At 44.2% G+C, this 26973-nt stretch overlaps 1 pseudogene across 1 annotated transcript in view; it reads right to left on the minus strand.

Moving 5' to 3' along the window:
- Window positions 1-26973, minus strand: part of LOC309551307 (cytochrome P450 2C5-like) — a 62204-nt pseudogene that overhangs the window by 17623 nt on the left and 17608 nt on the right. The window contains exon 5 of the transcript XR_014226177.1: window positions 19369-19543. The product of XR_014226177.1 is annotated as a cytochrome P450 2C5-like (transcript). The remainder of the gene's footprint in view (window positions 1-19368; window positions 19544-26973) is intronic.

Raw genomic sequence — 26973 nt, forward strand, 5'->3', positions numbered from 1 at the left:
AGCTGCCTTTAGTTTTTAAAACTTAATATTTAAACATAATAAAAACAAAATCATGGTGCATAGGCTTCCAAATAACCACAAAAATTAAGGCCAGGACCAGGTTGTCTATCATTAAACACCATCATTTCAGCTTGTATCATGAATATGGTTTTCAAACCAGTCTACCCATGGGCTCCATCTATCAGTTGAAGTATTACGAGAATTAGTATTAAAGTGCATACATCCTCTCATAGGTATAGTACTGGTGAACTAGGGTCACTAATTCAGATGTTGCTGGAGCCAAGGATGATTTCCAGTGCCTAATCAGGACTAATCATGCTGCCAAAAGAACATGAACTACAATGTTTTTCAACATACTGGGGATGTCATCTATTCCCAAGTTCAATAGGGTCAATCCTGGGGAAAATCGGCAGCAGGACAGTAGTGATTTCAGAAAGTATTTGGAAAAATAGGATGCCAAAACTTAGCCAATAACTTGAATGACCATAACAGGTGATATAGCACACCCACTTGGCCACAGTTCCTCCAGCAGAGATTAGATGTCTGGGGTTAGTATTTGGATAATCGATATGTGTCAGGAACTATCGTAATGCTATCATATGCACCAGTTCCCTCAGGTTGGTATTTTTCAAGTAGGTATATGTGTCTAAAAGAGCATGTTGCCATTGAATAGGGGTATAGGACTTGCCTAGTTCTTCCTCCCATGCCAAAAAGGTAGACATTTTGGTGAAGCTACATTTACCTCCCAACGTGGCATAAATCATGGAAATACTGTCTTTTGTTAGTTCTGGTTTTTGAAGAAACTGAATAAGTCTGCTAGGAAGCATACATGAGTGGTTGGGGTGGCATTTAAAAAAAAAGAATAGATTTGCAAGTAACTATAATGTTCTCTATCAGGCAAGAATACTCAATTTTAAGAGTGTGAAAAGATTTCAGTGTATTCAAATATAGATCATGCACCCATAGTATCCCTTTTTGTAACCACTCTTTAATATTGATATTTGGTATGGCCAGCTGGTGTGGCCAGCTGAACTACTTTAAAAGGGAGTTGGCAGGGACACCTGTGAATCGTCAAAACTCATGTTGCAATTTTCCAAGCCTGAACAGCTTCTGTAATGGTGAGAGGGAGGGATGGTATAGTCCATAACTGATGCGAGAGCAGGAACGTGACTAGGTTTTTACCTGGAACATGTTCAGCCTCTATGGAGATCTATAAGGAGGAATACTTTTAAATAAACCAGCTTCTTATTTGAGTTAGCACTGAAGCCAAGTAGTAGTCTTGCAGGACCACATGGCCTAAACATCCAGCCCTTCTATGCTTTGTAAGTTTACTAAATGCACAGCTGGGCTGTTTTATTCACAGCAGATTGTAGTTTACAAAAGTAAGATAAAGGCACTAGAATAGAATGGGTCCTATACAAGTACAATAGTTGTGATAAGACCATCTTAAAAGCCGCTAAGCGACCTAGCCATGACAATTCTATTTTCGAGACATGCGATAAAGACTTTTGAATTTTAGCTATAAGCGGGTCTGTAACTAACTCTGAATAGTGAGTGGTTGGATTTTGTGAGGACAATGCCCAAGTAACCAATTCCCTCGTCCTTCCAAAAGAAAAGGAGTTGGAAGCCATCAATAGGTGCCTGTCCTCAGGGTTTATCCCCAGATCTAAAAAATACACTTCTTGGTTGCATTCACTTTGCAGTAAGAAATCTCTTGGAACATTTGTAATATCTTGTAGAGTCGCTAGTAAGGATTTAACATCTGACAGTATTAAAAATATATCATTAGCAAAGAGGCTGATGACCGGAGACTTATGTGAAGCCATGAATGTGATCTTATGTAAGCTAGAGGTTTTAAAAGGTTAAATATTAGGGGGAATAGCGGGCATCCCTGACGAGTGCCATTAGCGATATAAAAGGGATGTGACAGCATGCCTTTCATATATACTTGAGCTGAGGGGCAGGTGTACAAGGCCGTTATGGCCAAGAGATATATCTAGCAAATCTGAATTTAAGGACTTCTAATAGGTATTGCCAATGAATGTGATCAAACGCCTTCTCTGCATCCAATGCAAGAAGCAGAGGTGTTTTTGAACTGATTGCATGATGTATTATATTGACTACTCTTCAGGTGGCATCTGACATCTGTCTGCCCTTAGTGAACCCTGATTGATCCGGATGCTCTAGAGTAGGGAATACTGTAAAGCGGAGTTCCGGGCACAAAATCGATCTTTTTTTTTGTGCCCGTCCGCTTGTTCACCTTCACCTGAAACAGAATTGGATAGTTAGGTTTTTTGTTTTTTTTGTTCTTACCTTGTAATTGTAGATAGAAATACTCACCTATTCTTCACTTCCTCCCTCTGCGCTGCGGCTGCGCCGTCACTTCCGGGCTTGCAATGATTCCTGGGAGCTGAACGTCATCGCTCCCAGGAATCAATGCGACGGCACCAGCCCCGCTCGTCACTTCCGGGGCGACGCCGAATTCCCTGCTAAACAGCTTCTGGGCATGCCATGGAAGATGACGCGGAAGAGGATCGCGCCGGCTTCAGCTGCCCACAAGAGAGATGGCAATGCTGTGGAAGAAATTTTATAAGTAAGTATTTCTTCTTGCAGGTAAGTGCGAACCGGGACAGATCACAGGCTAGCCATTGTGGAATGTGCTAGCCCTGACTGTCCCGGGGGTATGTTTATTGAAAAATGGTTTCTGTGCCCGGAACTCCGCTTTAAGCATAAAGCTATGAGCTTTGCATATAATTTCAGGTTGAATATTGAATAAGGATATAGGCCTGAAATTTTAAAGGAACATTAGGTGACTTTCCTGGTTTAGACAGACAGTGTTATCAACACTTTGAGCATCTCTTGTGGGAAAGAGGGGGCGGCTGCAGCAGAGCTAAAAACAGTAATGGGAGGTAGGAAGTGAGAATATTTTTGAAGGTTTTGTAATATTCTCCACTATAGCCATCAGGACCTGGGATTTATTGTTAGGTAAAAGCGCAAATAGTTTTATAAATTTCCAATTCTGTAAAAGGCGATTTAAGACCTTCTAATTGGGATGTGGACAGTTTGGGCAGGTTTACCCCTAGAAGGAAACTTAATGTCCTTCAGGGAAGGCTGAGGGGTGGTAGTATCATCTTTTACGTTAAGTAATGTGCTATAATACGCACTAAATGTGTTTGCAATTTCCTGAGGGTTATGCACCATTTGTCCAGAAGAGGGAGATGTGCAATTTTAGATTCAGCTCTATGGCCCTATATCGGTCTAGCTAGAAACTTACCAGCTTTGTTCCCACTAACATAGTAGGTCATTTTGGTTTGCCTTACTGCCCGATCGTGTATTTCTAATAGCACATTGCGAAGCAAAGCTCTAAGGGTAGATATTTAGAGCTAAGGGCATGTGGTGCATTATTTTTATTTGGAGATCTTGTATCACATAAAAGGGAGCGTCTGCCTTCTTTGCCTAATCCCAAGCTTGATAAAAATGCCCCATAAATGCTTTGTGGGTGTTCCACAACACAAAAGGATCTGAAACCTAGCCTGAATTAAGCTGAAAAAAAGTCCTTTAGGTCAGTGGTCCTCAACCCTGGCCTACAGGGCCCACTAACAGACCAGATTTGCAAGATAACTGAAATACATCCCAGGTGATACAATTTGCTGCTCAGTGATTGCAGTACTCTAGTCTGCATCTCCCCAAGGTAATACTTAAAATCTGGCCTGTTAGTGGGCCCTGAGGACCGGAGTTGAGGACCACTGCTTTAGGTACTTCTCTAAAGATAGATTTGGTTTCTGGTAATTTTAGTAGGGCTTGGTCGGTTCTCCACAGAAAAGTAGCTTGTGGAGAAAGCACGTCTGCAATTCTTAGAGTAACAAGAGGCATGGTCGGACCATGTTAGATACTTGATGGAGTCTTTTTTTGCCAAAATGTTATTGAAGTTTTCAAAAATGTAAGAACATTGTGTCCTATGTATACAAAATACAGATAAGTATGTAACTGAAACTGTATTGTATAGATAACAACTGATACAAAAGGATATCTCACACTTTGTTGAACATAACCAAGATTATATCTAGTGGCTCTCTTCACATATCAAGTGTTCCTCTGTGATGGCTGAACAGATCAAACCATATTTAATGAGTTAAGAACATTGGTTAAAATAAATTGAAGGGTGCACCTAATTGGGAGGAGGGTAGAAAAGAGAGAAAAAAAAAAAAAAAATTAAGTACTTTCTAGTTCCAGGTAAGACTAGAAATAAAAGCATGTATGATAATGTATGGGGCTTCAGTAAGCATAACAGCATTTTGAATCTTCAATTTTTCCGGTATGTCAGTTCAGGGAAGGAACATTCTGATTGTAATTGAGCAACCCTATAGGAGTCTAGGTAGTGGAACTAGCTGGCCCAAGTATGGGTATATTTGGAAGGGTTGTCCCTGGCTATACTGATCAGCTCTTCCATTTCTGCTGCCAGCTTTACATAACGGATCCGATCAGAGTGGGGGGGGGGGGGGTGTTTGCCCCACTGCAATGGGATACAGCGTTTGGCTGTGTTTACCATATGCATGTCTGCATTTACCACGATAGGTTTTTGTTTTTGTCTTTGTAGTGTCCACTTCTGATGTCTTTTTGATAAGACAAGCATCACATCTCACACCATTGAGTCAAATACATCCAAGATTAACCCAGATGGAGTTTGTTACAAGTATAAAAATTACTGCGCATTTTTGCTACATTGAGGATTATCAATAAATATACTGTATTTATATTTATCTACCTACCACTTTTTTTTGCCAACCTTATAGCCTTCTTTCCTTCCTGCGCTTTAGCAGGAATACTTTTTGCTACATGGTTTCCAGGCTATGTTGACAGACACCATACTGGTGTAGAAAGGTTTAGGTACATTGCATATATTTGCCGTATTTAAGCTTATTATACTGTGTTTACCATATGCATGGCCAGAGACTTGTGGTAGGTGCAGTGATGAAAAGATGAGCGATGGAGCAGGAATGGTGCAGGTGTGTAATCAAGAGTGAAGGTGGTGATCTTTGTTTAGTTCAAGAATACAATCTTTCTGGAAAGAAATCCATGAAAACATGACTACTAGATATGTATCGGGGAGCCTTGTTCAGATCCACGTCTCCAGTAAAGGGGTGATGTTTGGGTGGAGTTTGGTACCAACCCGCAAGGAGTTTGTAACCCATTTCTTGCATTGTCGTGTTAATTGATCCTTTATGAACATGGATTAGGAATAAGGATTTCTTCCCTCCCCATTCTTCATCAGTAAAGGTGTGACTAAGCTTCACCCCCCCCCCCCCCCCCCAACTTTGACAGAGTTCACTGGCTGTTTGGTCATGATTTGAGAACAAATTTCTGACACATAGGACTTCAAACAAGGTGCGTTTGCGTGTCCATCCAGGAGAGGTGTCCGGGTATTTGAAGAAGTGCCGTAACTGCACATAAGTCCAGAAAGGGAAATATGCATCTTGCATTTTCGTCTGTAAAGTTTTATATGGGAGGAAGGCGTTTCTCTGAAAGAAGTGTTCTGCCCCGATTTGTTCATGTTGCCATATATCTTGTAGAAACAGAGGAAAGGCCAGGTGGAAAGTTAGGGTTGTGTCTGATAGGGGGTAAAGTGGACTCGAGTATGAAGCTAATGCTGCAGTTTGTTGGTTTTGTGAATGCATTGGAGAGAGGGTCCTATAGTAGGATGTTCTTTATAGTATTTCATTGTGTGTGTTTGGTCATCATCCACGGTAAGAGTTTGGTATCCTGCATTTTCTCTCTCTCAACCCAGGCCTTTGGTTTTCTTTTGCAGATCCCAGTCTATCATTCTGGTCAAGTGGCATGCTATATAATATTTGTGGATATCAGGTAAACCAATTCCCCCTTTTGACTTGGGAAAAGTAAGTAAAATTATAACTGAGCCTAGGTGTTTTTATGGCCCCAGTAAAAAAAAAAAAAAAAAGGAAAATTAACTTCTTCCCATCCGCGCTACAGCCTATATACGGCTGCAGCGCGGACTCACATTTTCGGGAGGCCATCTTTATACGGCCTCCCAGAGAAACAAACAGTCTCCCCGCGCGCTCCCGCGAGCGCGCATCGGGGAAAATCTGTGTCGGTCGTGTCCCTTGGACACAGCCGATCACAAATCGTGGTGAATGACCAATCACAGCAGCCATTCACCACGTGATCGGACCTTTAATGAGAGATGATCTCATATGTAAAAAATATTTGTAAAAAATAAAAAACCCAGAGGTGATTACATACCACCAAAAGAAAGCTCTATTTGTGTGAAAAAAATTATAAAAATTTCATATGGGTACAGTGTAGCACGACCGCGCAATTGTCATTCAAAGTGTGAGAGCGCTGAAAGCTAAAAATTGGTCTGGATGGGAAGGGGGTTTAAGTGCACAGTAGGCAAGTAGTTAAGCATACACACTTTTCTATAGGAATCAAAAAAGGCCTTAGGAAGTTTGATAGGGGTATGGTCTGTATAATGTACAGAAAACATGGTAGGATATTCATTTTTTCTATTGCGGCCCTACCAAACCATGTGAATAGTCCTTTATGCCATTGTTACAAGTCCTGCTGGATTTTTATAAGCAAGTGTATGTAGTTTAGGGAGTATAAGTCGGATAAACAGTTAGGAAATTGAATGCCAAGATATGGGAGTAGGATTTCCAGGAGGAGTCTTGTATTCATAGGAGTAATTTTATCTGTCAAGAACAGATCCAATGTTGAATAGCTGTGGGATACCGAGAAATATGAAGTCTTTTTCCGTAGTATGGAGACAACGCCAGACATTGAATAAGTCATATGCACATACTGTAGAAAGGACTGTAAAGATGAAGCAGTTTGTTTTTTTGGGGGAGTTGAGTTGCGGATCAGGAAGAATATTAAAGTCTCCACAGAGTATCAGTGAGCCTCGTGTAGCTTTTTCCTCTCTCTTCATAAGCTTGTGTAGAAAACTGAGCTAAGGGGTTATTTGGAGTGTAGCGGGGTTAAATATGCCGAAAGATACTGTTGATATGTGAGAAGGAATTAGGCTCCCTCTAGTGGTAGCTGCATGGAATTTCCCGGGCTGGGATTTCCTTTTTGGCCTGATGAAAAGACTACATCTCCCAGTGTGCATTGTAAGATCCAGGGTGCACGGCTGCACCGCACAGCTTTCTGGGGGAAGTTATTTAAAGGAAGGGAGGAGCCAAGCTCGGCCCTTCTGCGCTGGACTCCGAGGAACTAAGAAGCTGGAGCTGAGGACTGATGCTGGATATTAGGCCAAAGCCTCTAAGCCTGGAGTGACGACGCTGATCCGTCCCATCTCAAGCACGAGACACATTCCCGGAGCTCCTTACCGCTGTTGGCAGGGACCGGAGCCATCCACCAGAAAGACCGCGCGAGGCCGATATCGAGCCAAAGGACTGAGATCGCAGTGGAGCGCGCGCAAGGGAAACTCCTGTGGTGAGAGGGCACTTGCCCAAAAAGACTGACTTTGTCTCTCTGAAGAAGTGGTTTTACTTGCATATAGCGATAGCGCAATAGAAGGTGATATACCCCGGGGTAGATTAGAATATCACTTCAGGACACTCTTAGACAATCAATAATAACGTTAAAGGAGCCGCCAGAGGCCTACCTCACTCACGGAAGTTACCGCTCAGCTACACAGACACCCTGCAGTGACAATCAACAGTCCACTGTTCTTTTTTTCTCTCTCTCTTGATCTTCATTCCTAATTTGGATTACAAATGAGCTCTCTTCAATAACTGGCTAGCGAAGACTCAAGAAGAAGAGGGAAGAGGACTTTGGGGGAGGGACTCAGATAGGCCTACTTATCTGGTACTGTGTCTAGCATCAATGAGGGAGTAGTGTGGGGTATTTCTTTTATCTTTTAAAGCTGAAGTGACCCATTTTAAAGGAACTGTGTTTTATTGTATCTCCCTTGTTCGGTTTGATATACAGTAAATTAAGCTTTGGTTAATTACAATTCTGTGTGCTGTCCTATTGTGTCACCCAGAAGGACTACCACCAAGAAGGTAATAATTCACTGTTGCATATTGAAGTACTGTATTCCAACCTGTGTGTCCATTTGATAGTCCAGTCCTATTCTGGGTCAGTTGTGCCTGAGGAGGGATCGAGCCAGTTCTATAGGGTTGTTAGGCAGGGTGTAGACCCAATAACATAATCAGCAGCTCCTGCGGGGGTGGTGCTACACGTGGGGGCTCGTCCGGGATCCCTGCTACCTTCCAAAGGCTGATGGAAAGGACCGTCGGAGATATGAATTTGATAGAGGTACTTGGATGATGTTATCGTGTTTGGCAGAACTTTGGAAGAACACGAGGAGAGGTTGGAAAAGGTCCTGAAGAGGCTACATGAAGAAGGTCTGAAACTTTCTCCTGAGAAGTGCCAATTCTATCAGTCTTCAGTCCATTACCTGGGCCACATCGTGTCTGAAGAAGGGGTGGCCACCGACCCGGACAAGCTGGATGCTGTCGCTTCCTGGCCGAGACCCACAAATGTGACAGAGCTCCGGTCGTTCTTGGGCTTTTGCTCCTATTACAGGAGGTTCGTAGAGGGGTTCGCCCAGATTGCCCGACCCTTAAATGAGCTCTTGAAGAACGAAGAAGATGATGTTCCTGAGTTGGTAAAGCCGGCAAAGTCCACCATGGGACCCCGGAAGGCTAAGGAATCCATCCAGGATCAGTGGACCCCAGAATGCGAAGAGGCCTTTGTTCAGCTGAAGACGACCTTAACCACTGCCCCTGTGTTGGCCTATGCGGACCCCACAAAACCATATGAACTGCATGTCGACGCCAGCCGAGATGGGCTGGGGGGGGTACTCTACCAGGAGCATGAGGGTCATCTGCGACCTGTCGCCTATGTGAGCAGAAGCCTATTACCTGCTGAAAGGAATTACCCTACCCACAAACTTGAATTCTTGGCCTTGAAGTGGGCAGTGGTTGACAAACTGAAAGACTACCTGTACGGAACTGAATTCATTGTCAAGACGGACAATAATCCCCTCACTTATCTGTTGACTACGGCCAAGCTGGATGCAACAGGACACCGATGGTTGGCCGCCCTCTCTAGTTTCAATTTTAGCCTGAAGTATCGGCCGGGAATTGGAAACAGGGATGCAGACGCCCTATCCAGAAGGTTGCATGCTCCACAGGAACCTGAGGAAGAATGGACCCATTTGGCTCCAGAAGGGGTGCGTGCCCTATATCAGGGAACGGAATTCCAATCCAGAGGAGGGTCAAGAGCAGAAGAGATTGGGGTTTCGGCTGTCGGAGTGCCCAAATACTATTGCAGGGTGACCCAGGTTGGAGGGGAAGATTTGCCCCGGCTGTCAAAAAGGGACTTGCGGAAGGAGCAGTTGGAAGACCCTTTGGGGAAACTTCTGTTGGAGGCCTTGGAGATCCAGTGCCCGGAGTTACTTCTAACTGACTCCCCTCAAGGAGCCCGTTTGTTGCATAAAGAGTGGACCCGGTTACAGATCAGAGAAGGAGTAGCCTACCGGAGAGGTCCATCTGGAGATCCGGAGGAGAAGTGGCAACTATTCTTACCAGCTAAATACAGAGAGGGAGTTCTGACCGCTCTTCATGATAATCATGGCCATCTGGGGCCCGAAAGAACCTTTCAGCTTGTCAGGGACAGGTTCTACTGGCCTTGTATGAGGGCCGAAGTTGAAGGATACTGTCATTCTTGTGTCCGGTGTATACAAAGGAAGACTCTGCCACGTCAAGCAGCCCCAATGGGCCATCTGCAAAGCCAGGGACCCATGGAGCTGGTGTGCATTGATTTCCTTTGCTTAGAGCCTGATCTGAGTGGCCAAGGGAATGTCCTTGTGGTAACAGACCATTTTACCAGATACGCTCAAGCATTCCCAACAAGGGATCAGAAGGCCTCAACGGTAGCCAAAGTTCTTGTAGAGAAGTTTTTTGTACACTATGGGCTACCACAACGCCTCCATTCTGATCAAGGAAGGGACTTCGAAAGCAGACTGATCAAGAGACTGTTAGATGTGTTAGGCATTCAAAAGACTAGAACCACTCCCTACCATCCACAAGGGGATGCCCAGCCTGAACGATTTAACAGGACTCTTTTGGACATGTTAGGAACTTTGAGCTCAGAGAAGAAACAGCACTGGGGCAAACATGTAGCAGCCATTGTGCATGCCTACAACAGCACTGTCAGTGATGCTACTGGCTACTCCCCTTATCGGCTGATGTTTGGGAGGGAGGCTCGGTTACCAGTGGATTTGGCCTTTGGCATTTAGCCTGATCATACCTCTTCAGCATCACATAGAGGATATGTGGACCGACTGCGGAATAGTCTGAAAGCAGCCTATGACAAGGCTCAGGCCACCTCTGATCAACGTAGACTGCGGAATAAAAAAACTTTTGACCTGAAAGTTCGGATCCATAACTTGCAACCAGGGGACAGGGTTTTGTTGAGAAACTTGGGTGTCCCGGGAAAACACAAGTTGGCAGACCGCTGGAAGTCCCAACCTTATGTTATCTGCAAGCAACTGCCGAACCTTCCTGTGTACCAAATTCGGCCTGAAGGAAGTGTGGGCCCATTGAAGACTTGGCATAGGAACCATTTGCTACCTCTTTCTGAAGCGGTTCGTATGCCCCCTGTGGAAGATTTGTCAGAGGCCCCTTCGACTTCTCGCCGGTCCAGACCAGTTACCAGATCTCAGACGATGCTCCCAAATGAAAGGGAGGGAAGTTCTCCATCTGAAGATTTGGAAGATGAAGAGGAGGTACCCGACTGGTTGTGGTCATCTCAGTTGCCAGAACCCACACCTGCCTCCCTGTCTTCATCTGATTTGGCTGACAGAGGAGCTCTTCGGGCAGAAGCCCCTGAATTCATACCCTCTCACGTGCTTCCAGAAGAAGTATCTGAGGAAGAAGACCCTGAAGAGGAGGTTGCACCTTTCTCTGAAGAAGAACTCATTGCTCTTGAACCATCAGATTCCTATGTGTGGGGACATGAAGAGGTGGACGTTGATGAATCCGCTGAGTTGCCTGGTCCTAGTACCTCTGAGAGCATGCCTCCACAGGAACAGAGGGAGAGGAGAGTCATTCACCCACCAAAGAGATTGACCTATGATCAATTGGGTGAATGTTCAGAAGAAGCTGTTTTTACCTCAAAAAGATCTCCTGACCAGCCTAGCTCTTCCACCGCCGATTTGGTGGAAGACAACCCTAGCTCACCCCCAGGCACATCTGTACAAGCCACCCAAGTGTCGGGGGTCTGTGACCAGACTTGTCTTCCCTCCCCCGACAATTGGTGGGAGGTTCCCTTGTCGAACCTGTGTTGTAATATGCAGTTGTTGAGTTTGGCTTCGGCTCCTGAAAAGCCAGATAACTCCCTGTTAGGCATATGTTAATGTTTTTGTTATCTTATGCCAACCTATGCACTAGGGTCCATACTGTTGACCTCTTTGGGGACCAAAGTTTCTCAAGTGGGGGGAGTGTGTAGCGGGGTTAAATATGCCGAAAGATACTGTTGATATGTGAGAAGGAATTAGGCTCCCTCTAGTGGTAGCTGCATGGAATTTCCCGGGCTGTGATTTCCTTTTTGGCCTGATGAAAAGACTACATCTCCCAGTGTGCATTGTAAGATCCAGGGTGCACGGCTGCACCGCACAGCTTTCTGGGGGAAGTTATTTAAAGGAAGGGAGGAGCCAAGCTCGGCCCTTCTGCGCTGGACTCCGAGGAACTAAGAAGCTGGAGCTGAGGACTGATGCTGGATATTAGGCCAAAGCCTCTAAGCCTGGAGTGATGACGCTGAACCGTCCCATCTCAAGCACGAGACACATTCCCGGAGCTCCTTACCGCTGTTGGCAGGGACCGGAGCCATCCACCAGAAAGACCGCGCGAGGCCGATATCGAGCCAAAGGACTGAGATCGCAGTGGAGCGCGCGCAAGGGAAACTCCTGTGGTGAGAGGGCACTTGCCCAAAAAGACTGACTTTGTCTCTCTGAAGAAGTGGTTTTACTTGCATATAGCGATAGCGCAATAGAAGGTGATATACCCCGGGGTAGATTAGAATATCACTTCAGGACACTCTTAGACAATCAATAATAACGTTAAAGGAGCCGCCAGAGGCCTACCTCACTCACGGAAGTTACCGCTCAGCTACACAGACACCCTGCAGTGACAATCAACAGTCCACTGTTCTTTTTTTCTCTCTCTCTTGATCTTCATTCCTAATTTGGATTGCAAATGAGCTCTCTTCAATAACTGGCTAGCGAAGACTCAAGAAGAAGAGGGAAGAGGACTTTGGGGGAGGGACTCAGATAGGCCTACTTATCTGGTACTGTGTCTAGCATCAATGAGGGAGTAGTGTGGGGTATTTCTTTTATCTTTTAAAGCTGAAGTGACCCATTTTAAGGAACTGTGTTTTATTGTATCTCCCTTGTTCGGTTTGATATACAGTAAATTAAGCTTTGGTTAATTACAATTCTGTGTGCTGTCCTATTGTGTCACCCAGAAGGACTACCACCAAGAAGGTAATAATTCACTGTTGCATATTGAAGTACTGTATTCCAACCTGTGTGTCCATTTGATAGTCCAGTCCTATTCTGGGTCAGTTGTGCCTGAGGAGGGATCGAGCCAGTTCTATAGGGTTGTTAGGCAGGGTGTAGACCCAATAGCATAATCAGCAGCTCCTGCGGGGGTGGTGCTACAGGAGCATACAGGCTGACAATAGTTTATCTAGTGGAGTTGATGTCAGAGATTAGTGTGAAATCTACCTGGATCTGTAATTTTTGAAATTCGATGGAAGGAGAGAGTATCACGAATCACTAACATTACTCCTATTTTCTTTACCAGTGTAGAGGCATAGAAAATACTATGGGAAGTTAGGGTGTTGACATTGTGGAGATGATAGTGAGTCTCCTGCACACAAAAACACATCTACTTTATGGTGGAGATCTTCCTTCCAAAGTGATCTGCGTTTAACAGGATATTTGAGTCCCCTTGCATTTATAGAAAAAATATTAAATTAAAGAAGAAGAAGAAGAAGAAAAATTGGTAGAAACTAGGTGCTAAGTATACAAGACTCACTTGAGAAACGTGCCTTGTAAACATACTGAGGATAGAGTGCAGCCGGGTGGAAGATGATGCAGAAGTATGAGATTTAGGTTTGCGTTTAGGTTCCAATTGTGTGATAGATTAAATAATAAATAAATAAAAGAAACCAGTCAAACAGGAGTACAAAACATGGTACTAAAATTATGGGTCACTGACAAGAACACAGTATTGAAGAACTATTGCTCTAGTGCAGTCCAGGAGAAGGGAAGCAAATTTCATAATCAGAACTTCACAGGGGGGGGGGGGGGGGGGCTAGATTTCACAGGTGAGAGGGGCCGTTGTTCCTCCCACTGGAATCAGAAACAAGGGGCTTGATTTCTCCACGGCATCACAATCTGGTGTTAAGGTACGATTTGTAAAAGGAGATCCTGAATAAGCACCTAGTAGTGATCAGGGCACTTGGAGCGATGGCAAGGCAAGCAGTACAGAAGGTTTCAGCAGAATTACATATAGCAGACAGACCGACAGGGTTTCAGCAGGATGACATATAGCAGACAGACCAGCATAAATTCAAGCAGCATGTGATGCTCTACTACTCTCTAAGCACTTAGGTCACCTTATTGGGAGGTACTGAACCACCTTGGGGTAAGGGCCGTGGCCAAAGTCCTCCTGGGTTCGCAGAAGTAAATGCAGGTGGTCCGGTGAGGGTACATACAGTATGGGTGGTCCCTCCGTGCTCCGGTGAGCGATAGAGAGGAGGCTTCACAGTCCCACCAGGCAGGAAAAGGTACAAAGCTGCAGTCAGTGTCAACAGACAGTAGGATTAGCCATAAGCGGGCAAGCGCTTGAAAGCCAGGACTCACATGCCAGGTGAACAGCGTTCGTAGAGCTCCGGAAGGTGCAGGTGTAGGGTGTCCCGTCACACAGTAGAAAGTGTAGAGGTGCCGTGGTGCCAACCAGAGGTGCAGGAGATAGCCGCGATTGTGGTGGGATGGAAGCTGTGACCAAACTTCAGCCGTTCAAAGCAGGAGCAGCGGCAGGGGCATGGTTCCGGGTGGTAGGCGGAGCCAAAGTAGTGAGGTATAACCGCGTGTGACGTCAACGCGTTTCGCGTGACGCAGCACGCTTCTTCAGGACTTTAGGTATTACCTTGGGAGATGCAGACTAGAATGCTGCAATCACTGAGCAGCAAATGATATCACCTGTGATGCATTTCAGTTTTCTTGCAAACCTGGCCTGTTAGTGTGCCCTAAGGGCCGGAGTTGAGAAACACTGCTCTAGTGGTTGGGGGAAACCATCCACTGACTAAAAGGCACTATGAACCAGATATAGATTAGGCATACAGAATGTACCAAAGGTCAGAGGACACGTTCAATTGTTAATCCGCAGGAATAACAGATCTGTGGCGTATGTGCCAGTACTCGACCCACTTTATTACCAAACTCGTAAAATCAGTGTAGGCTATAGAGTAATTTTATCTCGCCACTGCCAATTTTTGAATTTGTGCATACCAAAACCTCTCTGGCCATGCTGGAGTTACAAGGATTACTGGTTTCCCCTCTAGCTGGATTCTGCGTAACAGATGCGGCAGCAGCTGAATCGGAGGAAAAAGCATAGATGATAAAGGGAAAACTCCTCCAAAGGAGTCAACAAAGCATCCACCCCGACTGAGTGAATCCCTGGTAGTGGACACAAATCTCTTCAACTTGTTGATCCTTGATGCCAACAGATCTACATCTGGGACCCGCCCAGCATTTTCAGATCAATGCAGAGATCTTGGGGTGTAAGAACCATTCCCCAGAAACATCTGTTGATGACTCAGAAAGTCTGCCTGCCAGTTTTCTATTCCTGGAATGAAAACCAGAGATTAGTCATGGAACAAATTTTTCTGCCCAGGATAGGATGTCCTCTAGTACCTCTTTCTGGGCTGACTATTGGTGCCTCCTTGATGGTTGATATAAGCCACAGCTGTGGCATTGTCGGATTGAACCCTGACAGGGTAACTCCGAAGTCTAGGTATGCAGAATTTCAAAGCCCGACAAAGTGCTCAGATTTCCAAGACATTGATAGGGAGACTTTACTATACCCAAGACCACTTTTTGGACCGTGGCCTCCTCCAGAACTGCTCCCCAACCGGAGAGACTGGCATCTGTAGTCACTACTTTCCAGACTACTGGAAGAAAGTTATTCCCTTTCTCCAAATTTCTGGTCATCAACTACCAACTTAAGACTCTGACGTACTTTTGGTACCTGAGACATGCACCAGTCTAGGGACTGGACCTTTCTGGACCATGCTGACACAATGTTGTTCTGCAAGGGTCTGGCATGGAATTGAGCATAGAGAATCGCTCTGAATGAGGACACCATCTTCCCTAATAACCTCATGCAAAGACGTACAGAAGGATACCTTTGCCTTCTTATGGATTGAACCAGATCCTTCAGGTCTGTGACCTCTTGATGGCAAAAATATCTTTGCCTGTATTATGTCCACAAGAAAACCCAGATACTCCAGATGCTGAACCGGCTGTAATGCTGACTTTGCCAAGTTCAGAATCCAACCTGGATGCTCCAAGAACTGAACTGTCTGGAAAACATTTTGGCTTAGAGCCGAAGCCGATTGATCTATTAAGTAATAGATCATCTAGATATCTGATCACTGATATTTGAGACCTTAGGGCAGCCTATACTGGAGCTAGGATTTGTAAACACTCTTGGAGCCATGGCCAACCTGAAGGGCAGAGCCACAAACTGAAAATGACACTTGCTGGACTTTCAGTATAGAATGGTCTTTCGCGGCCGCTTTGGAAGCCATTTTAGCTGGTGCTATACTTGCAGAGGTAGCGGTGGGTGCCACTGGCAAGGTGGCTATAGAGTATCTCCTGAGGTCCTGCTGGGACGGATGGTCAGTAAGGACTTTTGCTTCCCTCCACATGGGTATAAAGAGGTCTCCCCTGCTTGCTGCACTGATGGCACTGGTAGTGGATCCGCTTGATCAACACAGAGCTTGGCTCCCCTGTGTCCGCACGGTTTCATGGCCAGGTCACAAACCTCCTTCTACACTATCTATTGGACACACTTTTGTGGCATGGATATGACACATACTAATCAAGGTTCCTCAGCTTTTCTTTACCAATCACACAAACGGTAGATGTACCGTAGTAGTCATTATGTGAAAGCTGCACATTACACAGTACTGCTAAAGTGGTTGTAAAGGTGCCAGGTTTTTGTTTTTTTACACCATCCATGCATAAAAAAAAAAAAAAAAAAAAAACACACCTCTGTGTAGCAGCCCCTCCCCCCCAATACTTTCCTAAACCCCATCGCAATCCAGCAATATGCATGAGAGCCTCAACTCTCCAGGGACTCAACCTCTCATTAGCTGAGCCATTGGCTCCAACTGCTGTCAATCACAACCAGTGAGTCAATGAGATGAGGGTAGGGACAAGCCATGACTGTGTGTGAATAGACATGCAGAGCAGTGCCTCTGGAGCAAAGCTGCTCCAGTGCCCCCATTGTAAGCCGCTTGCTCTGGGGGCACTCAGGAGGGGCAAGGAGCACTGACGGGGGACCCGAGAAGATGAGGATTGGGGCTGCGCTGTGCAAAACCTCTGATGTGTTTTTTTTTTTTTTAAGATTGCCTTTAATATCACTTTAAGCCATCGTCTCTTTTGCATAGTTATTCTCCTTCCCAGGGTCATTTGTACCCACTCAGAGGGCTCTGACTTTCCATTGGCTCTAAGTATCCAGCTCACAATTCCCTACTAGTTATTCCAGAGACAGGATCACTCTCACTGAACCTCAGCCTCAGTACATTTCTCCCAGATCCTTCAGGGGGATAGAACTCACTGCAAAGAACACTTGTCCTGGCCAGAAAGGCCTTTTGCAATCCTCTTTAACCTATACCAACTAGGGATGATCAAACTTTTCAAAAGTTCGGTTCGGCCAGAACATCCGAACTTCCCGAAAGTTCGGCCCAGATTTTAGAACCCCATTGAAATCAATGGGACCCGAACTTCGGTAATCAAAAAACACTATTTTGAAGCCCTAAAACCCAATAAATGCCCCTAAAAAGTGCCTAGGGTTCTGGGTCATGCCCCAGGGACTATTAATCACACAAAAAAAAAGTTCTTAAAAATTGTAATTTTTGATAGAGAGCCAATTATTGAAAAAAAAAAAAAAAAAAAAAAAAATCTTTGGCTTTAGTATCTGGGGGGTCTAAAAAGTGTACCTGTTGGAGTTTCAGCTCTGTAGCATGTCCAGAACCAGAAAAAAAAAAAAAAAAAAAGATTGTTTGTATTAGGTCACTTATAGAACAGGGATAGGGCTCCGCTATTTTCACACCTTGCCGGTTTAGTAGCAGGCGTTTTTTTGGGCATTTTTTGGGGTCTTTTGAGGCAGGCAAAACATCTGAACTTGTGTATAGGGGTATATATATATATATATACACACACATACTTATATGTATATATACACCTAGACATATATAGGTGTGATAGTAGCAGAAATATATGCTTGCGCTAATGAAATAATTTACACTAATATGGCTCCGCTGCTATCACACCTATATATGTGTAAGTGTAAAAATACATATAACATGTGTGTATATATACCACTATACACAATTTCAGATGTTTTGCCTGCCTCCAAAAACCCCAAAAAAATGCCTGCAACAACACACCTGGGCGTTTTTATTTTTGGCGCTAGCGTTTTTTTGGGCATTTTTTGGGGGTCTTTGGAGGCAGGCAAAACATCTGAACTTGTGTATAGGGGTATATATATATATACACACATACACATACTTATATGTTTTTATACACTTACACATATATAGGTGTGATAGAAGCGGAGCCATATTAGTGTTAATTATTTAATTATCGCAAGTATAGATTTCTGTTACTATCACACCTATAAATGTCTAGGTGTAAATATACATATAATTATGTGTGTATATATACCCCTATACACAAGTTCAGATGTCATGCCTGACTCCAAACATGTCCTAAAAAAAGCCCTATAAACGCCTGCAGCCAAAAAGCAGGCTGACAGGCGAGAAGCCATATCGCTGTTCTGTAAGTGACCTAATAGAAACAAACTTGTTTCTAATGCGGTCACCCTGACATGGAAGGGTTTGGTCAGCCTGCCATAGCAGTCAGAGTCAGTTCACCCTACACTACATCACGGTCACCCTGGCATTTAACACTTTCCCTACAGAAACTAAATGTTTGCATCTAACTAAAGTGTAAAAAAGCACTCTAACTACACTAGATATCCCTTTCCTCACACTAATAAATGCTAAATGACACTTTGAAGCAGAAGTAACAGAACTGCTTCCACTCTCTTCCATGTCCCTGTATTACAATGCTAGGAATTTGGCGGGGCTATCTTATATACTGGGGGGCGTATTCACTAATGATTGGCCTGTGGACCCCCTAGTCACTCCAATCACATTCCTAGCATTCTCCTGCCCCCTCAATTGGCTTTTACTAATGGTTCTGGTCCAATCACGGGCTTTTAAAGCCAATTTCCTGTCCCATTGCATTTTGGTCGGTTCTGGTTGCCGAATTCCGAACTTTTTCAGCAAAAAGTTCGGAATTCGGCCGAACTTCGAACAGCCAATGGTCGGGTCGAACCGATGGTCGACCCGAACCGTTCGAGCATCCCTAATACCAACATAAGAGACAGGAAGACTACCAGAGGCTTTTCTGGGTGCAGAATGGTTTCACCCTGTCCTCCAGCCCTGTCCAGGGCCTCTACATTAGCTGCCTACATCTGCATGCTGGTGGAGTATTGATCTCCCATCCTTTGACTGCACTAGGCTCCTCCCAACCTGAGTATATATATATATATATATATATATATATATATATATATATATATATATATATATATACACATACATACATACATACATACATACATACATACATACATATATATATATATATATATACACACACACACACACACACACACACACACACATATACTACATATACATACATACATACATAGGACTAAACCCATTACACCACAAGGTTGGGCTTCTCTAAAAGGGGGAGCCATCAATTGCTTTTGACTTCAGGTTATAATGAGAACAGAGCCATCTAGATGTTGGCTAGCTAACTGCACCTGCTTACACACTAACTGCACCTGCTTACTTACACACTAACCTTCTATCCGACCACGGTGCTGAAACATAGCAAGAAGCTATGGTGAGTACTGTAGTGCACAATGCGTCAAATAAGTTTGATCGCAGTCATGTGTTTCAGTTAACATCTTTTGTTATCTTCCTCACCATGTGTACACTTATTATGAAAAGGAAAATGGTCACCCTCACCTCTTGCTGTTTTGCCAGAAAAGCGTCAAGAAGGCATCTTTGATTGTTTACATCCAGGTCTTTCCGCCGCTTGGTTAAGGTTTCTTTCATAAAATTGTGCAATTGTTTGATGTATGCAACAATTGTGTTGTGGGCTCCTGGTAGAAACTATCAATGTAGGGAACATGTTGTACAGCTGGAAAAGGAGAAAGAAGTTCACCTTAAAAAGGACATTAATATATTATAAATACCACTTGAAACAAAAGATTAGTAAACTTGAAGCAAGGGAATATCTGCCTGAAAACGGATACAACTTCCCACAGAACTCTGGAAACTGAGAATTTGAAACAGACAATTAAATCGAGATAGATTAGGTTATAAACGGACTTCTAAATGGCCAAGAGGAGGAATACTGGTGGCTTTAAGCGTGCAAGCACTGACTACTCCTTGGCCCAGTCCTATGCACATGCCTCCTCATTGCTCAACTCCCCCACACCATTGCACCTACACAAGATACCCCTTCCTCTTCATCTGTAATCTCAATTGAAAGGGAAGAAAGTCTGGCAAAGAGTTTGAGAGGCTTACCCCAAACAAACAATAGTTCTGACTCAAGGTAAAAAAAAAAAAAAAAAAAAAAAAAAAAAGAGTATTCAAAAAAATAATCCAAAAAAAAATAATCCAACATAACATCAAAGAACCTGTATAGCCAATTCATTAAGCTGTCAAGATTTACTCACATATAATAAATCACTATAGAAACTTCTCCTCTACGTCCATAGATTTGTATATTGTACAATATACTATTTAAAAGCAGAGGTAACCCATATAATACCTTGTGCTCCTTGTATGATGGGTCATCTTCAAGCTCAATAGTCGGTTCTGTCTGGAAGTTCATTATTAAATTAATCATAGTGCTTAAAGATAAGCTCCAGTTTGGGCACAAAAATTAAAAGTCAGCAGCTACAAATACTGTAGCTGCTGACTTTTAAATATAAAGGCCCCTTACCTGTCCACGGAGCCAGCAATGTCAGCACCACAAGCAAAGTCTTTAATTGCCTTTAGGTGCAGGCACCGGCATCTTCACTAAGGCTTTCTGCCCGGCGGACAACGTTTTGCTCAGCAGGGATTGATCCGCTGATCCCCGCTAAACAGACAGATGACAGGTCTGTCTCCGCTCAATGTGCTGAGATGGACCTGTCAGAGCCCCGCTCTACTCTATGAGAGATCGGATGAAAAAGGGGCCGCCTGTCCATTTTCATTTGATCCTCTAGACCAGGGATCCTCAAACTACGGCCCCCCCAGCTGTTGTGGAACTACACATCCCATGAGGCATTTTGTAACTGATATTCACAGACATGACTAGGCATGATGGGAATTGTAGTTTCTGCACAACTAGAGGACCATAGTTTGAAGACCCCTGCTCTAGACAGATGGAAAATAGGGTTTCCATCCATCTTGATTACATGGACAGGATCTGAACTTTTTTTGCTAGAAAATTACTCAGAACCCCCAAACATATGTATTTTTTTTGCAGGGACCCTAGGGATATAATCATGAGGGGTGGGAAAACCAAACACAGAAAAAAAAAACGAAGTCCTTAAACTTAGCCAACCAGGTAACATGGAGCTCAACCAGGAACAACTTGAGGTCATCCGGAAAAAATGTAACCCTCAGAGAGAACTAAAAACAAGTTCGCTTTTAAACTGCAGCCTGCAAAACCTTGTGGCCAAAAGAAGCATCTGCGGATTTCAACACATCTACCTTGTAGAATTTTGGGAACGTATGCACAGACGACCAAATTGTCGCCTTGCAAACTTGTAGCACTGACGCCTGATGGCGAAAAGCCCAAGAGGCACTCAGCGCTCTCGTAGAGTGAGCCTTCACTGAGAAAGGCGGAAAATGATCCTTCAGTGATTAGGCCTGTACCACCGTCTGCCTGATCCATCTGGAAATGGTTGCAGTAGACGCAGACAGTCCCTTACGAGGTCCATCAGTAAGGACAAAAAGAGCGTCTGATTTCCTAAAGCACTCAGCGGTCTTTAAAAAACCCTGATCGCTCCGAACCACAGCCGAAAGAATGCAAGGCATACTCCTTAGGATGCTGAGGTTTAGGGCAATGTGAAGGCAACACAATGTCTTCAATCAGATGAAAATCAGAAATCACCTTAGGAAGGAATGACTGATTAGGTCAAAGTACCACCTTATCCCTGTGTACCACCAGATAAGGCCGCCAATTCAGATACTCTGCGGGCAGAAGTGATCACCACCAAGAAGGAAACCTTTTGGAGACAAAGAAAGCAGCGAAATCTCTAGAATTTTTTCAAAAGGAGGCTTTTAAAGAAGAACAGATAACACCAGATTTAGATCCCACGGAGGTAACGGGGATCGCCTGGATGAAAGTCAAGATTAGGACATGCGTGGCTAACGGGCATTGAAAATATATAGTCAAAGCCGAAACTTGGCCTTTGATAGTACCCAAGGCAAACCGCTGTTCAACCACTTTCTGCAAAAAGGCCAAGACCCTAGCAAACGAAACGAGGGTGCACCTTCAGGGATTCACACCATGAAATGTACGATTTCCACGTACGATGGTAGATCTACCTGGAAGTTGACTTCCTAGCCTTTAAGAGTGTATGAGAGTGTATGAATCACAGAGTCAGAAAGACCCCTATCTCTCAACACCTGACTTTCAACAGCCATGCCGTTAAAGCCAGCGACTGTAAAACAGGATGGAAGATCGGACCTTGAGACAGCAGATCTTCCCTCAGAAGGGGTATCGGAGACCAGCCTGATCAGGTCTGTGTAACAAGACCGACAAGGCCAGTCTGGAGCCACCAGAATGTTTTCCACCTCTATCCTGCGCAGAAGCCTTGGCAGGAGTTTCAATGGGGGAAATGCATAAATCAGCCGATACTGACCCCAAGGAGCCACCAGTGTGTCTGTGGCGTCGGCCAGAGGATCTCGACACCTGGCTACGAATCTCTACACCTTCTTGTTGAGGCGAGAGTCAAACAGATTGACCTCAGGAGTCCCCCAACGAACACACAGGAGATGGATCAAGGGGAGTGGTCCATACACCCGGAGGTGTTCCAACACCACGCTTCCCACCTTTATCGACCTGCCAGGCTCTATGCCCGAATAAGGGTCTGGTAGGAATTTTGGGGGGGGGACCCCACACCATATTTTCTCTTTGTTAATTTTAATTTTGGCATGGCATGGGGCTTACCTCCAACCCCCCCCCCCCCCCCGGAAGGGTCTGGTATTTTTCAAAAGCCGTGTGGGGGCAATTGTATCCACAAGTTATTTTAAATGGGATTGGACTAATTTTCTTCTTTAGAAATGTCATCTTTGCTTGCTGCAGCATGTTTTATGCATGATACAGGTGCGCCACTTACAGGCACATTAAGGGTAAGGATGAGCGAACTTTTGAAAAGTTTGGTTCGACCAGAACACCCGAATTTTCCAAAAGTTCGGGTTCGGATTTCAGAACCCCATTGAAATCAATGGGACCCGAACTTAGGTAATCAAAAAACGCCATTTTGAAGCCCTAAAACCCAATAAATGCCCCTAAAAAGTGCCTAGGGTTCTGGGTCATGCCCCATTAACTATTAATCACACAAAAAAAAGTTCTTAAAAATTGTTATTTTTGATAAAAAAGCCAATTATTGAAAAAATTAAAAAAAAAAAAAAAAAAAGATTTTTTGATTTTTACTTTGGATTTCAGATCTGGGGGGGTCTAAAAAGTGTACATGTGAAGTTTCAGCTCTGTAGCATGTCCAGAACCAGAAAAAAAGATCGTTTGTATTAGAAAACTTTCTGACAGGGGGTTTGCTTCGCTCCTGTAACACCTTGCCGGTTTAATAGAAGGCATTTTTTTGGGATCTTTGCAGTCAGGAAAAACATCTGAACTTGTGTATAGTGGTACTGTGCACAAGTTCTGATGTTTTGCCTGCCTCCAAAAACCCCCAAAAAATGCCAGCAAAAACACACCTGGGCATTTTTTTTTTGACGCTAGCGTTTTTTTGGCATTTTTTTGGGTTCTTTTGAGGCAGGCAAAACATCTGAACATGTGTATAGGGGGGTATATATAGACATATATGTCTGAATATATACCCCTAGACATATATAGGTGTGATAGTAGCAGAAATATATTACTGTAAATGATTTCATTAGCGCAAGCATTTATTTCTGCTACTATCACACCTATATATGTCTAGGGGTATATATTCAGACATATATGTCTATATATACCCCCTATACACATGTTCAGATGTCATGTCTGACATCAAACATGTCCTCAAAAAAGCACTGGCAGTGGCAGCCCCTGCAGCATAAAAAATGCTTGGCTGGTGAGAAGCCATATTCCAGTTCCGAAGCTATTCAGAGAAATGATCATTTCTCTATAGCGGTCACCCTGCTATGGAAGGGTTTTGTCACCCTGCCATAGCAGTCACTGCCAGTTAACCCTACACTACACTACGGTCCCCTTACACTTCATACTTTCCCTACAGAAACTGAATTTTTGAAGCTAACTAAAGTGTAAAGGAGCACTCTAACTACACTAGATATCCCTTTCCTCACACTAATAAATAGCTAAATGACACTTTTAAAGTAAAATGAACAGAACTGCTTCCACTCTCTTCCATGTCCAGTATAACAATGCTAGGAATATGGCAGGGGCGATCTTATATACTGGGGGGCATATTCACTAATGATTGGTCTAGGGACCCCCTAGTCACTCCAATCACATTCCTAGCATTCTCCTGCCCCCTCAATTGGCTTTTGCTAATGGTTCTGGTCCAATCACGGGCTTTTAAAGCCCATTTCCTGAAGCATTGCATTTTGGTCGGTTCTGGTTGCCGAATTCCGAACTTTTTGGGCAAAAAGTTCTAAATTCGGCCGAACCTCAAACACCCAATGTTCGGGCCGAACCGATGGTGGACACGAACCGTTCTATCATCCCTAATTAAGGGGACCCCCCCACAGGCACTATATTTAAAGGAATTTTTCATTTTTGCACTTTAACCACTTCAACTCCAGAAGGTTTTACCCCCTTAATGACCAGGCCATTTTTTGCGATACAGCACTGGGTTGCTTTGAAATTTGCACGCTCATGCAACGCTGTACCCAAATAAATGTAATGTCCTTTTTTCCCTACAAATAGAGCTTTCTTTTGGTGATATTTTATCACCTTTGTGCTAAAAATATATATATATATATTTATTTTTTTCGGCTATAAAACATACCCAATAAATTTAAGAATAGGCCAATATGCGTTCTGCTAAATAATTTTGGTTGGAAAAAAAAAAAAATCCTAATAAGTGTATATTTATTGGTTTGCGCAAAATTTATAACGTCTATTAAACTATGGGATATATTTAAGGACTTATTTTTGGCACTTTTTGGGGACCACTGGCACCAATACAGTGATCAGTGCTAAAATATATAATGCACTGTTACTGTATAAATGACACAGACAGGGTAGGGGGTTATCACCAGGGGCGATTAAGAGGTTTAATGTGCGCCTAGGAAGTGCTTTTCAACTGTAGGGGGAGTGGATACACTGGAGGAAAAGCGAGATCTGTGTGAAAGTTTAGCTGAAGCACAAGATCTCTCTCTTCCTCTGACAGAACAGTGGTCTGCCCTGTTTACATAGACAGACCGCCGGTCTATCATTCCGCCGAACGATGGGCCGGTCCTGGTGGCCATCGCGGGTCCTGCTGATTGGATCCCGCATGCGCCCCATCCCCTGCTCAAAATCACGTACATGTACGTGATTGTGCGCAGCTAGGCTGCCCTGCTACAGTAAATATGTGGCAAGCGGCCCGGAAGTGGTTAAGCATCATTAAAATTACTGCTCCTGAAAAAACTATTGTTTAATTTTTTTTTTTTTTTTTTATTGATACATGTCCCCCATACACGTTTTATGGCCAATTACTTGCATATAAGCCTTTAAAAATGTTTTCCTTCTTCCTGTGCGGCTCCAATAGACTTCAATGGGGTTCGCACATTTTCCCTGTTTGGAAGTTCTGCCGTGAACTGAACAGAGGGGTTCTTAGCTCATCCCTAGTGTACTTGTTTCATTGTAAAAAGAAGAGTCTCTCTTAGCCCCCATTCACACTAGGGCGACTCACGAGGCGACTTGTGTCGCCCCAGGTCGCCCCAGGTCGCTTGACATGACCAAACCAATGGAATTGAATCAGTGCCGTCTTAATTGCCGCTATTAAGGTCGCTCCGACTTCAGAAAAGGGTCCTGTACTACTTTCAGGCGACCAGTGATCCGACCTGTCCCATATACTTCAATGGGAGTCGCCTCCTTATCTTAATTGAAGCGACCTGTAATCCGACTTGTCATCCGACTTTGCTAAAAAATGGTAGTGAACAAGAAAAGAGCATAATTTTCTTGCAGGCATTTAGCGGGCATTTTTTTAGGCAGGCATGTCATTTTTTGGATTTCGTTTCTGGGGGGTCTAAAAAGTGTCCCTGTCAAGTTTCAGCTCTGTAGCATGTCCAGAACCCCTAAAAAAAAATCATTTTTCTTTTAATTTTTTGTAGTGTCTTTACCAGCTGTCTTTTATTCTTGCAGGCATTTAGCGGGCATTTTTTTTAGGCAGGCATGTCATTTTTTGGATTTCGTTTCTGGGGGGTCTAAAAAGTGTCCCTGTCAAGTTTCAGCTCTGTAGCATGTCCAGAACCCCTAAAAAACATAATTTTTACTATATTTACTGTGATACGACTTCTCTGCGGCTGGCTTCTTTTCTTGCAGGCATTTAGCGGGCATTTTTTTAGGCAGGCATGTCATTTTTGGGATTTACTGATGTATAGTTGGCACTGGTAGTCACTAGCACTAAGATACACTGATAGGTTGCACTGGAATTGGTTGCACTGGAATTGACTGGACTGCTAAGTGGCACTGCCACTGGTGCACACTGCTACGTGGCACTAGTGGACAATGCTACGTGGCACTGGACTGCTACATGGCACTGCCACTGGTGGACACTGCTACATGGCACTAGTGGACAATGCTACGTGGCACTGGGCTGCTACGTGGCACTGCCACTAGTGGACACTGCTACGTGGCACTAGTGGACAATGCTACGTGCCACTGGACTGCTACGTGGTACTGCCACTGGTGGACACTGCTACGTGGCACTAGTGGACAATGCTACGTGGCACTGGTCTGCTACGTGGCACTGCCACTGGTGGACACTGCTACGTGGCACTAGTGGACAATGCTACGTGGCACTGGTCTGCTACGTGGCACTGCCACTGGTGGACACTGCTACGTGGCACTAGTGGACAATGCTACGTGGCACTGGGCTGCTATGTGGCACTGCCACCAGTGGACACTGCTACGTGGCACTAGTGGACAATGCTACGTGGCACTGGACTGCTACATGGCACTGCCACTGGTGGACACTGCTACGTGGCACTAGTGGACAATGCTACGTGCCACTGGACTGCTACGTGGCACTGCCACTGGTACACAACACTGGTACACAACACTGCACACATGGGAAAAAGGAAATATGTAAAAAAAAAAAAAAAACACAGGAAAAGGAAATTAGGTCACAAGACATCAGATTGTGATTGGCCAAATAAAAAGTCGCCTCGCGATTAGGTCGC

The sequence above is a fragment of the Pelophylax lessonae genome, assembly GCF_965119305.1.
Source record: "Pelophylax lessonae genome assembly, chromosome: 3".
Classification (NCBI taxonomy): Eukaryota; Metazoa; Chordata; class Amphibia; order Anura; family Ranidae; genus Pelophylax; species Pelophylax lessonae.